This window comes from Schistocerca nitens, chromosome 7 (assembly GCF_023898315.1).
Source record: "Schistocerca nitens isolate TAMUIC-IGC-003100 chromosome 7, iqSchNite1.1, whole genome shotgun sequence".
NCBI classification, from domain to species: Eukaryota; Metazoa; Arthropoda; class Insecta; order Orthoptera; family Acrididae; genus Schistocerca; species Schistocerca nitens.
The window spans coordinates 644,551,052-644,565,292 of NC_064620.1; positions in this window are offsets into that span (position 1 = coordinate 644,551,052).

Below are 14,241 nucleotides of genomic sequence, written 5' to 3' on the forward strand. Positions count from 1 at the left end.
ACTGGTGACACAGGAAACGCTCAAAACATAGACTGTAGGATGACTCAGTCTTCCTGTACTTAAGTCGGCATTGTGTTTCTTATATTTAATTCCGATGCGATTTCTGTGTTTCATCGTGAAAGGGAAGGTCCAAGGGAAACAGTAATCCTGCAGAGGTGCATCAGAATGTAAAACTGCTGACACCGGAAACGCTCAAAACAATGACAGTAGGAAGACTCAGTCTTCCTGTACTTAAGTCGGCATTGTGTTTCTTATATTTAATTCCGATGCAATTTCTGTGCTTCATCGTCAATGGGAAGGTCCAATGGATACAGAAAACCTGCAGAGGTGCATTAGAATGTAAAACTGGTGACACAGGAAACGCTCAAAACATAGACAGTAGGATGACTCAGTCTTCCTGTACTTAAGTCGGCATTGTGTTTCTTATATTTAATTCCGATGCGATTTCTGTGTTTCATCGAGAAAGGGAAGGTCAAAGGGATACAGTAAACCGGCAGAGGTGCATCGGAATGTAAAACTGGTGACACAGGAAACGCTCAAAACATTGACCGTACGAAGACTGTTTTCTTGCACTTAAGTCGGCATTGTGTCTCTTATATTTAATTTCGATGCAATTTCTGTGTTTCATCGTCAATGGGAAGGTCCAAGGGATACAGTAAAACTGCAGAGGTGCATCGGAATGTAAAACTAGTGTCACAGGAAACGCTCAAAACATAGACAGTAGGATGACTCAGTCTTCCTGTACTTAAGTCGGCATTGTGTCTCTTACATTTAATTCCGATGCAATTTATGTGTTTCATCGTCAATGGGAAGGTCCAAGGGATACCGTAAACCTGCAGAGGTGCATCGGAATGTAAAACTGGTGACACAGGAAACGCTCAAAACATAGACAGTAGGAAGACTGAGTCTTCCTGTACTTGAGTCGGCATTGTATCCCTTATATTTAATTCCGATGCAATTTCTGTGTTTCATCGTCAATGGGAAGGTCCAAGGGATACAGTAAACCTGCAGAGGTGCATCAGAATGTAAAACTGGTGACACAGGAAACGCTCAACACATAGACAGTAGGAAGACTCATTCTTCCTGTATTTAAGTCGGCATTGTGTCTCTTACATTTAATTCCGATGCAATTTCTGTGTTTCATCGACAATGGGAAGGTCCAAGCGATACAGTAAACCTGCAGTGGTGCATCGGAATGTAAAACTAGTGACACAGGAAACGCTCAAAACATAGAGAGTAGGAAGACTCAGTCTTCCTGTACTTAAGTCGGCATTGTAACTCTTATATTTAATTCCGATGCAATTTCTGTGTTTCATCGACAATGGGAAGGTCCAAGGCATACAGTAATCCTGCAGAGGTGCATCAGAATGTAAAACTGCTGACACCGGAAACGCTCAAAACATAGACAGTAGGAAGACTCAGTCTTCCTGTACTTAAGTCGGCATTGTGTTTCTTATATTTAATTCCGATGCAATTTCTGTGTTTCATCGTCAATGGGAAGGTCCAATGGATACAGAAAACCTGCAGAGGTGCATCAGAATGTAAAACTGGTGACACAGGAAACGCTCAAAACATAGACAGTAGGAAGACTCAGTCTTCCTGTACTTAAGTCGGCATTGTGTTTCTTATATTTAATTCCGATGCGATTTCTGTGTTTTATCGAGAAAGGGAAGGTCAAAGGGATACAGTAAACCGGCTGAGGTGCATCGGAATGTAAAACTGGTGACACAGGAAACGCTCAAAACATTGACCGTACGAAGACTGTTTTCTTGCACTTAAGTCGGCATTCTGTCTCTTATATTTAATTTCGATGCAATTTCTGTGTTTCATCGTCAATGGGAAGGTCCAAGGGATACAGTAAACCTGCAGAGGTGCATCGGAATGTAAAACTAGTGTCACAGGAAACGCTCAAAACATAGACAGTAGGAAGACTCAGTCTTCCTGTACTTAAGTCGGCATTGTGTCTCTTATAATTAATTCCGCTGCAATTTCTGTGTTTCATCGTCAATGGGAAGGTCCAAGGGATACAGTAAACCTGCAGTGGTGCATCGGAATGTAAAACTAGTGACACAGGAAACGCTCAAAACATAGAGAGTAGAAAGACTCTGTCTTCCTGTACTTAAGTCGGCATTGTGTCTCTTATATTTATTTCCGATGAAATTTCTGTGTTCCATCGTGAATGGGAAGGTCCAAGGGATATAGTAATCCTGCAGAGGTGCATCGGAAAGGAAAACTGATGATACAGGAAACGCTCAAAACATAGACAGTAGGAAGACTCAGTCTTCCTGTACTTAAGTCGGCATTGTGTCTCTTATATTTAATTCCGATGCAATTTCTGTGTTTCATCGTCAATGGGAAGGTCCAAGGGATACAGTAAACCTGCAGAGGTGCATCGGAATGTAAAAATGGTGACACAGGAAACGCTCAAAACGTAGACAGTAGGAAGACTCAGTCTTCCTGTACTTAAGTCGGCATTGTGTGTGTTATATTTAATTCCGATGCAATTTCTGTGTTTCATCGTCAACGAGAAGGTCCAAGGGATACAGTAAATCTGCAGAGGTGCATCAGAATGTAAAACTGGTGACACAGGAAACGCTCAACACATAGACAGTAGGAAGACTCATTCTTCCTGTATTTAAGTCGGCATTGTGTCTCTTATATTTAATTCCGATGCAAATTCTGTGTTTCATCGTCAATGGGAAGGTCCAAGGGATACAGTAAACCTGCAGTGTTGCTTCGGAATGTAAAACTAGTGACACAGGAACCGCTCAAAACATAGACAGTAGGAAGACTCAGTCTTCCTGTACTTAAGTCGGCATTGTGTCTCTTATATTTATTTCCGATGAAATTTCTGTGTTCCATCGTGAATGGGAAGGTCCAAGGGATATAGTAATCCTGCAGAGGTGCATCGGAAAGTAAAACTGATGACACAGGAAAAGCACAAAACATAGACAGTAGGAAGACTTAGTCTTCCTGTACTTAAGTCGGCATTGTGTATCTTATATTTAATTCCGATGCAATTTCTGTTTTTCATCATCAATGGGAAGGTCCAAGGGATACAGTAAACCTGCAGAGGTGCATCTGAATGTAAAACTGATGACACAGAAAACGCTCAAATCATAGACAGTAGGAAGACTCAGTCTTCCTGTACTTAAGTCGGCATTGTGTCTCTTACATTTAATTCCGATGCAATTTCTGTGTTTCATCGTCAATGGGAAGGTCCAAGGGAAACAGTAATCCTGCAGAGGTGCATCAGAATGTAAAACTGCTGACACCGGAAACGCTCAAAACATAGACAGTTGGAAGACTCAGTCTTCCTGTACTTAAGTCGGCATTGTGTTTCTTATATTTAATTCCGATGCAATTTCTGTGCTTCATCGTCAATGGGAAGGTCCAATGGATACAGAAAACCTGCAGAGGTGCATTAGAATGTAAAACTGGTGACACAGGAAACGCTCAAAACATAGACAGTAGGATGACTCAGTCTTCCTGTACTTAAGTCGGCATTGTGTTTCTTATATTTAATTCCGATGCGATTTCTGTGTTTCATCGAGAAAGGGAAGGTCCAAGGGATACAGTAATCCTGCAGAGGTGCATCAGAATGTAAAACTGCTGACACCGGAAACGCTCAAAACATAGACAGTAGGAAGACTCAGTCTTCCTGTACTTAAGTCGGCATTGTGTTTCTTATATTTAATTCCGATGCAATTTCTGTGCTTCATCGTCAATGGGAAGGTCCAATGGATACAGAAAACCTGCAATGGTGCATTAGAATGTAAAACTGGTGACACAGGAAACGCTCAAAACATAGACAGTAGGATGACTCAGTCTTCCTGTACTTAAGTCGGCATTGTGTTTCTTATATTTAATTCCGATGCGATTTCTGTGTTTCATCGAGAAAGGGAAGGTCAAAGGGATACAGTAAACCGGCAGAGGTGCATCGGAATGTAAAACTGGTGACACAGGAAACGCTCAAAACATTGACCGTACGAAGACTGTTTTCTTGCACTTAAGTCGGCATTGTGTCTCTTATATTTAATTTCGATGCAATTTCTGTGTTTCATCGTCAATGGGAAGGTCCAAGGGATACAGTAAAACTGCAGAGGTGCATCGGAATGTAAAACTAGTGTCACAGGAAACGCTCAAAACATAGACAGTAGGATGACTCAGTCTTCCTGTACTTAAGTCGGCATTGTGTCTCTTATATTTAATTCCGATGCAATTTCTGTGTTTCATCGTCAATGGGAAGGTCCAAGGGATACCGTAAACCTGCAGAGGTGCATCGGAATGTAAAACTGGTGACACAGGAAACGCTCAAAACATAGACAGTAGGAAGACTGAGTCTTCCTGTACTTAACTCGGCATTGTATCTCTTATATTTAATTCCGATCAATTTCTGTGTTTCATCGTCAATGGGAAGGTCCAAGGGATACAGTAAACCTGCAGAGGTGCATCAGAATGTAAAACTGGTGACACAGGAAACGCTCAACACATAGACAGTAGGAAGACTCATTCTTCCTGTATTTAAGTCGGCATTGTGTCTCTTACATTTAATTCCGATGCAATTTCTGTGTTTCATCGACAATGGGAAGGTCCAAGCGATACAGTAAACCTGCAGTGGTGCATCGGAATGTAAAACTAGTGACACAGGAAACGCTCAAAACATAGAGAGTAGGAAGACTCAGTCTTCCTGTACTTAAGTCGGCATTGTAACTCTTATATTTAATTCCGATGCAATTTCTGTGTTTCATCGACAATGGGAAGGTCCAAGGGATACAGTAATCCTGCAGAGGTGCATCAGAATGTAAAACTGCTGACACCGGAAACGCTAAAAACATAGACAGTAGGAAGACTCAGTCTTCCTGTACTTAAGTCGGCATTGTGTTTCTTATATTTAATTCCGATGCAATTTCTGTGTTTCATCGTCAATGGGAAGGTCCAATGGATACAGAAAACCTGCAGAGGTGCATCAGAATGTAAAACTGGTGACACAGGAAACGCTCAAAACATAGACAGTAGGAAGACTCAGTCTTCCTGTACTTAAGTCGGCATTGTGTCTCTTATATTTAAATCCGATGCAATTTCTGTGTTTCATCGTCAATAGGAAGGTCCAAGGGATACAGTAAGCCTGCAGAGGTGCATCGGAATGTAAAACTGGTGACACAGGACACGCTCAATACATAGACAGTAGGAAGACTCAGTCTTCCTGTACTTAAGTCGGCATTGTGTCTCTTATATTTAATTCCGATGCAATTTCTGTGTTTCATCGTCAATGGGAAGGTCCAAGGGATACAGTAAACCTGCAGAGGTGCATCGGAATGTAATACTAGTGTCACAGGAAACGCTCAAAACATAGACAGTAGGAAGACTCAGTCTTCCTGTACTTAAGTCGGCATTGTGTCTCTTATATTTAATTCCGATGCAATATCTGTGTTTCATCGTCAATGGGAAGGTCCAAGGGATACAGTAAACCTGCAGAGGTGCATCGGAATGTAAAACTGGTGACACAGGAAACGCTCAAAACGTAGACAGTAGGAAGACTCAGTCTTCCTGTACTTAAGTCGGCATTGTGTGTCTTATATTTAATTCCGATGCAATTTCTGTGTTTCATCGTCAACGAGAAGGTCCACGGGATACAGTAAACCTGCAGAGGTGCATCAGAATGTAAAACTGGTGACACAGGAAACGCTCAACACATTGACAGTAGGAAGACTCATTCTTCCTGTATTTATGTCGGCATTGTGTCTCTTATATTTAATTCCGATGCAAATTCTGTGTTTCATCGTCAATGGGAAGGTCCAAGGGATACAGTAAACCTGCAGTGGTGCATCGGAATGTAAAACTAGTGACACAGGAACCGCTCAAAACATAGACAGTAGGAAGACTCAGTCTTCCTGTACTTAAGTCGGCATTGTGTCTCTTATATTTATTTCCGATGAAATTTCTGTGTTCCATCGTGAATGGGAAGGTCCAAGGGATATAGTAATCCTGCAGAGGTGCATCGGAAAGTAAAACTGATGACACAGGAAAAGCACAAAACATAGACAGTAGGAAGACTTAGTCTTCCTGCACTTAAGTCGGCATTGTGTATCTTATATTTAATTCCGATGCAATTTCTGTATTTCATCGTCAATGGGAAGGTCCAAGGGATACAGTAATCCTGCAGAGGTGCATCAGAATGTAAAACTGCTGACACCGGAAACGCTCAAAACATAGACAGTAGGAAGACTCGCTCTTCCTGTACTTAAGTCGGCATTGTGTTTCTTATATTTAATTCCGATGCAATTTCTGTGCTTCATCGTCAATGGGAAGGTCCAATGGATACAGAAAACCTGCAGAGGTGCATTAGAATGTAAAACTGGTGACACAGGAAACGCTCAAAACATAGACAGTAGGAAGACTCAGTCTTCCTGTACTTAAGTCGGCATTGTGTCTCTTATATTTAATTCCGCTGCAATTTCTGTGTTTCATCGTCAATGGGAAGGTCCAATGGATACAGAAAACCTGCAGAGGTGCATCAGAATGTAAAACTGTTGACACAGGAAACGCTCAAAACATAGACAGTAGGAAGACTCAGTCTTCCTGTACTTAAGTCGGCATTGTGTTTCTTATATTTAATTCCGATGCGATTTCTGTGTTTTATCGAGAAAGGGAAGGTCAAAGGGATACAGTAAACCGGCTGAGGTGCATCGGAATGTAAAACTGGTGACACAGGAAACGCTCAAAACATTGACCGTACGAAGACTGTTTTCTTGCACTTAAGTCGGCATTGTGTCTCTTATATTTAATTTGGATGCAATTTCTGTGTTTCATCGTCAATGGGAAGGTCCAAGGGATACAGTAAACCTGCAGAGGTGCATCGGAATGTAAAACTAATGTCACAGGAAACGCTCAAAACATAGACAGTAGGAAGACTCAGTCTTCCTGTACTTAAGTCGGCATTGTGTCTCTTATATTTAATTCCGCTGCAATATCTGTGTTTCATCGTCAATGGGAATTTCCAAGGGATACAGTAAACCTGCAGTGGTGCATCGGAATGTAAAACTAGTGACACAGGAAACGCTCAAAACATAGAGAGTAGGAAGACTCAGTCTTCCTGTACTTAAGTCGGCGTTGTGTCTCCTATATTTATTTCCGATGAAATTTCTGTGTTCCATCGTGAATGGGAAGGTCCAAGGGATATAGTAATCCTGCAGAGGTGCATCGGAAAGGAAAACTGATGATACAGGAAACGCTCAAAACATAGACAGTAGGAAGACTTAGTCTTCCTGTACTTAAGTCGGCATTGTGTCTCTTTTATTTAATTCCGATGCAATTTCTGTTTTTCATCGTCAATGGGAAGGTCCAAGGGATACAGTAAACCTGCAGAGGTGCATCTGAATGTAAAAATGATGACACAGAAAACGCTCAAAACATAGACAGTAGGAAGACTCTGTCTTCCTGTACTTAAGTCGGCATTGTGTCTCTTATATTTAATTCCGATGCAATTTCTGTGTTTCATCGTCAATGGGAAGGTCCAAGGGATACAGTAAGCCTGCAGAAGTGCATCGGAATGTAAAACTGGTGACACAGGACACGCTCAATACATAGACAGTAGGAAGGCTCAGTCTTCCTGTACTTAAGTCGGCATTTGTCTCTTATATTTAATTCCGATGCAATTTCTGTGTTTCATCGTCAATGGGAAGGTCCAAGGGATACAGTAAACCTGCAGAGGTGCATCGGAATGTAATACTAGTGTCACAGGAAACGCTCAAAACATAGACATTAGGAAAACTCAGTCTTCCTGTACTTAAGTCGGCATTGTGTCTCTTATATTTAATTCCGATGCAATTTCTGTGTTTCATCGTCAATGGGAAGGTCCAAGGGATACAGTAAACCTGCAGAGGTTCATCGGAATGTAAAACTGGTGACACAGGGAACGCTCAAAACGTAGACAGTAGGAAGACTCAGTCTTCCTGTACTTAAGTCGGCATTGTGTCTCTTATATTTAATTCCGATGCAATTTCTGTGTTTCATCGTCATTGAGAAGGTCCAAGGGATACAGTAAACCTGCAGACGTGCATCAGAATGTAAAACTGGTGACACAGGAAACGCTCAACACATAGACAGTAGGAAGACTCATTCTTCCTGTATTTAAGTCGGCATTGTGTCTCTTATATTTAATTCCGATGCAAATTATGTGTTTCATCGTCAATGGGAAGGTCCAAGGGATACAGTAAACCTGCAGTGGTGCATCGGAATGTAAAACTAGTGTCACAGGAAACGCTCAAAACATAGACAGTAGGAAGACTCAGTCTTCCTGTACTTAAGTCGGCATTGTGTATCTTATATTTAATTCCGATGCAATTTCTGTGTTTCATCGTCAATGGGAAGGTCCAAGGGATACAGTAATCCTGCAGAGGTGCATCAGAATGTAAAACTGCTGACACCGGAAACGCTCAAAACATAGACAGTAGGAAGACTCAGTCTTCCTGTACTTAAGTCGGCATTGTGTTTCTTATATTTAATTCCGATGCAATTTCTGTGCTTCATCGTGAATGGGAAGGTCCAATGGATACAGAAAACCTGCAGAGGTGCATTAGAATGTAAAATTGGTGACACAGGAAACGCTCAAAACATAGACAGTAGGATGACTCAGTCTTCCTGTACTTAAGTCGGCATTGTGTTTCTTATATTTAATTCCGATGCGATTTCTGTGTTTCATCGAGAAAGGGAAGGTCAAAGGGATACAGTAAACCGGCAGAGGTGCATCGGAATGTAAAACTGGTGACACAGGAAACGCTCAAAACATTGACCATACGAAGACTGTTTTCTTGCACTTAAGTCGGAGTTGTGTCTCTTATATTTAATTTCTATGCAATTTCTGTGTTTCATCGTCAATGGGAAGGTCCAAGGGATAAAGTAAAACTGCAGAGGTGCATCGGAATGTAAAACTAGTGTCACAGGAAACGCTCAAAACATAGACAGTAGGATGACTCAGTCTTCCTGTACTAAAGACGGCATTGTGTCTCTTATATTTAATTCCGATGCAATTTCTGTGATTCATCGTCAATGGGAAGGTCCAAGAGATACCGTAAACCTGCAGAGGTGCATCGGAATGTAAAACTGGTGACACAGGAAACGCTCAAAACGTAGACAGTAGGAAGACTGGGTCTTCCTGTACTTAAGTCGGCATTGTATCTCTTATATTTAATTCCGATGCAATTTCTGTGTTTCATCGTCAATGGGAAGGTCCAAGCGATACAGTAAACCTGCAGTGTTGCATCGGAATGTAAAACTTGTGACACAGGAAACGCTCAAAACATAGAGAGTAGGAAGACTCAGTCTTCCTGTACTTAAGTCGGCATTGTATCTCTTATATTTAATTCCGATGCAATTTCTGTGTTTCATCGTCAATGGGAAGGTCCAAGGGATACAGTAATCCTGCAGAGGTGCATCAAAATGTAAAACTGCTGACACCGGAAACGCTCAAAACATAGACAGTAGGAAGACTCAGTCTTCCTGTACTTAAGTCGGCATTGTGTTTCTTATATTTAATTCCGATGCAATTTCTGTGTTTCATCGTCAATGGGAAAGTCCAATGGATACAGAAAACCTGCAGAGGTGCATCAGAATGCAAAACTGGTGACACAGGAAACGCTCAAAACATAGACAGTAGCAAGACTCAGTCTTCCTGTACTTAAGTCGGCATTGTGTTTCTTATATTTAATTCCGATGCGATTTCTGTGTTTTATCGAGAAAGGGAAGGTCAAAGGGATACAGTACACCGGCTGAGGTGCATCGGAATGTAAAACTGGTGACACAGGAAACGCTCAAAACATTGACCGTACGAAGACTGTTTTCTTGCACTTAAGTCGGCATTGTGTCTCTTATATTTAATTTCGATGCAATTTCTGTGTTGCATCGTCAATGGGAAGGTCCACGGGATACAGTAAACCTGCAGAGGTGCATCGGAATGTAAAACTAGTGTCACAGGAAACGCTCAAAACATAGACAGTAGGAAGACTCAGTCTTCCTGTACTTAAGTCGGCATTGTGTCTCTTATATTTAATTCCGCTGCAATTTCTGTTTTTCATCGTCAATGGGAAGGTCCAAGGGATACAGAAAACCTGCAGTGGTGCATCGGAGTGTAAAACTAGTGACACAGGAAACGCTCAAAACATTGAGAGTAGGAAGACTCAGTCTTCCTGTACCTAAGTTGGCATTGTATCTCTTATATTTAATTCCGATGCAATTTCTGTGTTTCATCGTCAATGGGAAGGTCCAAGGGATACAGTAATCCTGCAGAGGTGCATCAGAATGTAAAACTGCTGACACAGGAAACGCTCAAAACATAGACAGTAGGAAGACTCAGTCTTCCTCTACTTAAGTCGGAATTGTGTTTCTTATATTTAATTCCGATGCAATTTCTGTGTTTCATCGTCAATGGGAAGGTCCAATGGATAAAGAAAACCTGCAGAGGTGCATCAGAATGTAAAACTGGTGACACAGGAAACGCTCAAAACATAGACGGTAGGAAGACTCAGTCTTCCTGTACTTAAGTCGGCATTGTGTCTCTTATATTTAATTGCGATGCGATTTCTGTGTTTCATCGAGAAAGGGAAGGTCAAAGGGATACAGTAAACCGGCAGAGGTGCATCGGATTGTAAAACTGGTGACACAGGAAACGCTCAAAACATTGACCGTACGAAGACTGTTTTCCTGCACTTAAGTCGGCATTGTGTCTCTTATATTTAATTTCGATGCAATTTCTGTGTTTCATCGTCAATGGGATGGTCCAAGGGATACAGTAAACGTGCAGAGGTGCATCGGAATGTAAAACTAGTGTCACAGGAAACGCTCGAAACATAGACAGTAGGAAGACTCAGTCTTCCTGTACTTAAGTCGGCATTGTGTGTCTTATATTTAATTCCGATGCAATTTCTGTGTTTCATCGTCAATGGGAAGGTCCAAGGGATACAGTAAACCTGCAGAGGTGCATCGGAATGTAAAACTGGTGACACAGGAAACGCTCAAAACGTAGACAGTAGGAAGACTGAGTCTTCCTGTACTTAAGTCGGCATTGTGTCTCTTATATTTAATTCCGATGCAATTTCTGTGTTTCATCGTCAATGGGAAGGTCCAAGGGATACAGTAAACCTGCAGAGGTGCATCAGAATGTAAAACTGGTGACACAGGAAACGCTCAACACATAGACAGTAGGAAGACTCATTCTTCCTGTATTTAAGTCGGCATTGTGACTCTTACATTTAATTCCGATGCAATTTCTGTGTTTCATCGACAATGGGAAGGTCCAAGGGATACAGTAAACCTGCAGTGGTGCATCGGAATGTAAAACTAGTGACACAGGAAACGCTCAAAACATTGAGAGTAGGAAGACTCAGTCTTCCTGTACTTAAGTCGGCATTGTATCTCTTATATTTAATTCCGATGCAATTTCTGTGTTTCATCGTCAATGGGAAGGTCCAAGGCATACAGTAATCCTGCAGAGGTGCATCAGAATGTAAAACTGCTGACACCGGAAACGCTCAAAACATAGACAGTAGGAAGACTCAGTCTTCCTGTACTTAAGTCGGCATTGTGTTTCTTATATTTAATTCCGATGCAATTTCTGTGTTTCATCGTCAATGGGAAGGTCCAATGGATACAGAAAACCTGCAGAGGTGCATCAGAATGTAAAACTGGTGACACAGGAAACGCTCAAAACATAGACAGTAGAAAGACTCAGTCTTCCTGTACTTAAGCCGCATTGTGTTTCTTACATTTAATTCCGATGCGATTTCTGTGTTTTATCAAGAAAGGGAAGGTCAAAGGGATACAGTAAACCGGCTGAGGTGCATCGGAATGTAAAACTGGTGACACAGGAAACGCTCAAAACATTGACCGTACGAAGACTGTTTTCTTGCACTTAAGTCGGCATTGTGTCTCTTATATTTAATTTCGACGCAATTTCTGTGTTTCATCGTCAATGGGAAGATCCAAGGGATACAGTAAACCTGCAGAGGTGCATCGGAATGTAAAACTAGTGTCACAGGAAACGCTCAAAACATAGACAGTAGGAAGACTCAGTCTTCCTGTACTTAAGTCGGCATTGTGTCTCTTATATTTAATTCCGCTGCAATTTCTGTGTTCCATCGTGAATGGGAAGGTCCAAGGGATACAGTAAACCTGCAGTGGTGCATCGGAATGTAAAACTAGTGACACAGGAAACGCTCAAATCATAGAGAGTAGGAAGACTCAGTCTTCCTGTACTTAAGTCGGCATTGTGTCTCTTATATTTATTTCCAATGAAATATCTGTGTTCCATCGTGAATGGGAAGGTCCAAGGGATATAGTAATCCTGCAGAGGTGCATCGGAAAGGAAAACTGATGATACAGGAAACGCTCAAAACATAGACAGTAGGAAGACTTAGTCTTCCTGTACTTAAGTCGGCATTGTGTCTCTTATATTTATTTCCGATGCAATTTCTGTTTTTCATCGTCAATGGGAAGGTCCAAGGGATACAGTAAACCTGCAGAGGTGCATCTGAATGTAAAACTGATGACACAGAAAACGCTCAAAACATAGACAGTAGGAAGACTCATTCTTCCTGTATTTAAGTCGGCATTGTGTCTCTTATATTTAATTCCGGTACAATTTCTGTGTTTCATCGACAATGGGAAGGTCCAAGGGATACAGTAAACCTGCTGTGGTGCATCGGAATGTAAAACTAGTGGCACAGGAAACGCTCAAAACATAGAGAGTAGGAAGACTCAGTCTTCCTGTACTTAAGTCGGCATTGTGTTTCTTATATTTAATTCCGATGCAATTTCTGTGTTTCATCGTCAATCGGAAGGTCCAAGGGATACCGTAAACCTGCAGAGGTGCATCGGAATGTAAAACTGGTGACACAGGAAACACTCAATACGTAGACGGTAGGAAGACTGAGTCTTCCTGTACTTAAGTCGGCATTGTATCTCTTATATTTAATTCCGATGCAATTTCTGTGTTTCATCGTCAATGGGAAGGTCCAAGGGATACAGTAAACCTGCAGATGTGCATCAGAATGTAAAACTGGTGACACAGGAAACGCTCAACACATAGACAGTAGGAAGACTCATTCTTCCTGTATTTAAGTCGGCATAGTGTCTCTTACATTTAATTCCGATGCAATTTCTGTGTTTCATCGACAATGGGAAGGTCCAAGGGATACAGTAAACCTGCAGTGGTGCATCGGAATGTAAAACTAGTGACACAGGAAACGCTCAAAACATAGAGAGTAGGAAGACTCAGTCTTCCTGTACTTAAGTCGGCATTGTATCTCGTATATTTAATTCCGATGCAATTACTGTGTTTCATCGTCAATGGGAAGGTCCAAGGGATACAGTAATCCTGCAGAGGTGCATCAGAATGTAAAACTGCTGTCACCGGAAACGCTCAAAACATAGACAGTAGGAAGACTCAGTCTTCCTCTACTTAAGTCGGCATTGTGTCTCTTATATTTAATTCCGATGCAATTTCTGTGTTTCATTGTCAATGGGAAGGTCCAAGGGATACAGTAAACCTGCAGAGGTGCATCGGAATGTAAAACTGGTGACACAGGAAACGCTCAAAACGTAGACAGTAGGAAGACTCAGTCTTCCTGTACCTAAGTGGGCATTGTGTCTCTTATATTTAATTCCGATACAATTTCTGTGTTTCATCGTCAATGGGAAGGTCCAAGGGATACAGTAGACCTGCAGAGGTGCATCAGAATGTAAAACTGGTGACACAGGAAACGCTCAACACATAGACAGTAGGAAGACTCATTCTTCCTGTATTTAAGTCGGCATTGTGTCTCTTATATTTAATTCCGATGCAATTTCTGTTTTTCATCGTCAATGGGAAGGTCCAAGGGATACAGTAAACCTGCAGAGGTGCATCTGAATGTAAAACTGATGACACAGAAAACGCTCAAAACATAGACAGTAGGAAGACTCATTCTTCCTGTATTTAAGTCTGCATTGTGCTCTTATATTTAATTCCGATACAATTTCTGTGTTTCATCGACAATGGGAAGGTCCAAGGGATACAGTAAACCTGCTGTGGTGCATCGGAATGTAAAACTAGTGAAACAGGAAACGCTCAAAACATAGAGAGTAGGAAGACTCAGTCTTCCTGTACTTAAGTCGGCATTGTGTCTCTTATATTTAATTCCGATGCAATTTCTGTGTTTCATCGTCAATGGGAAGGTCCAATGGATACAGAAAACCTGCAGAGGT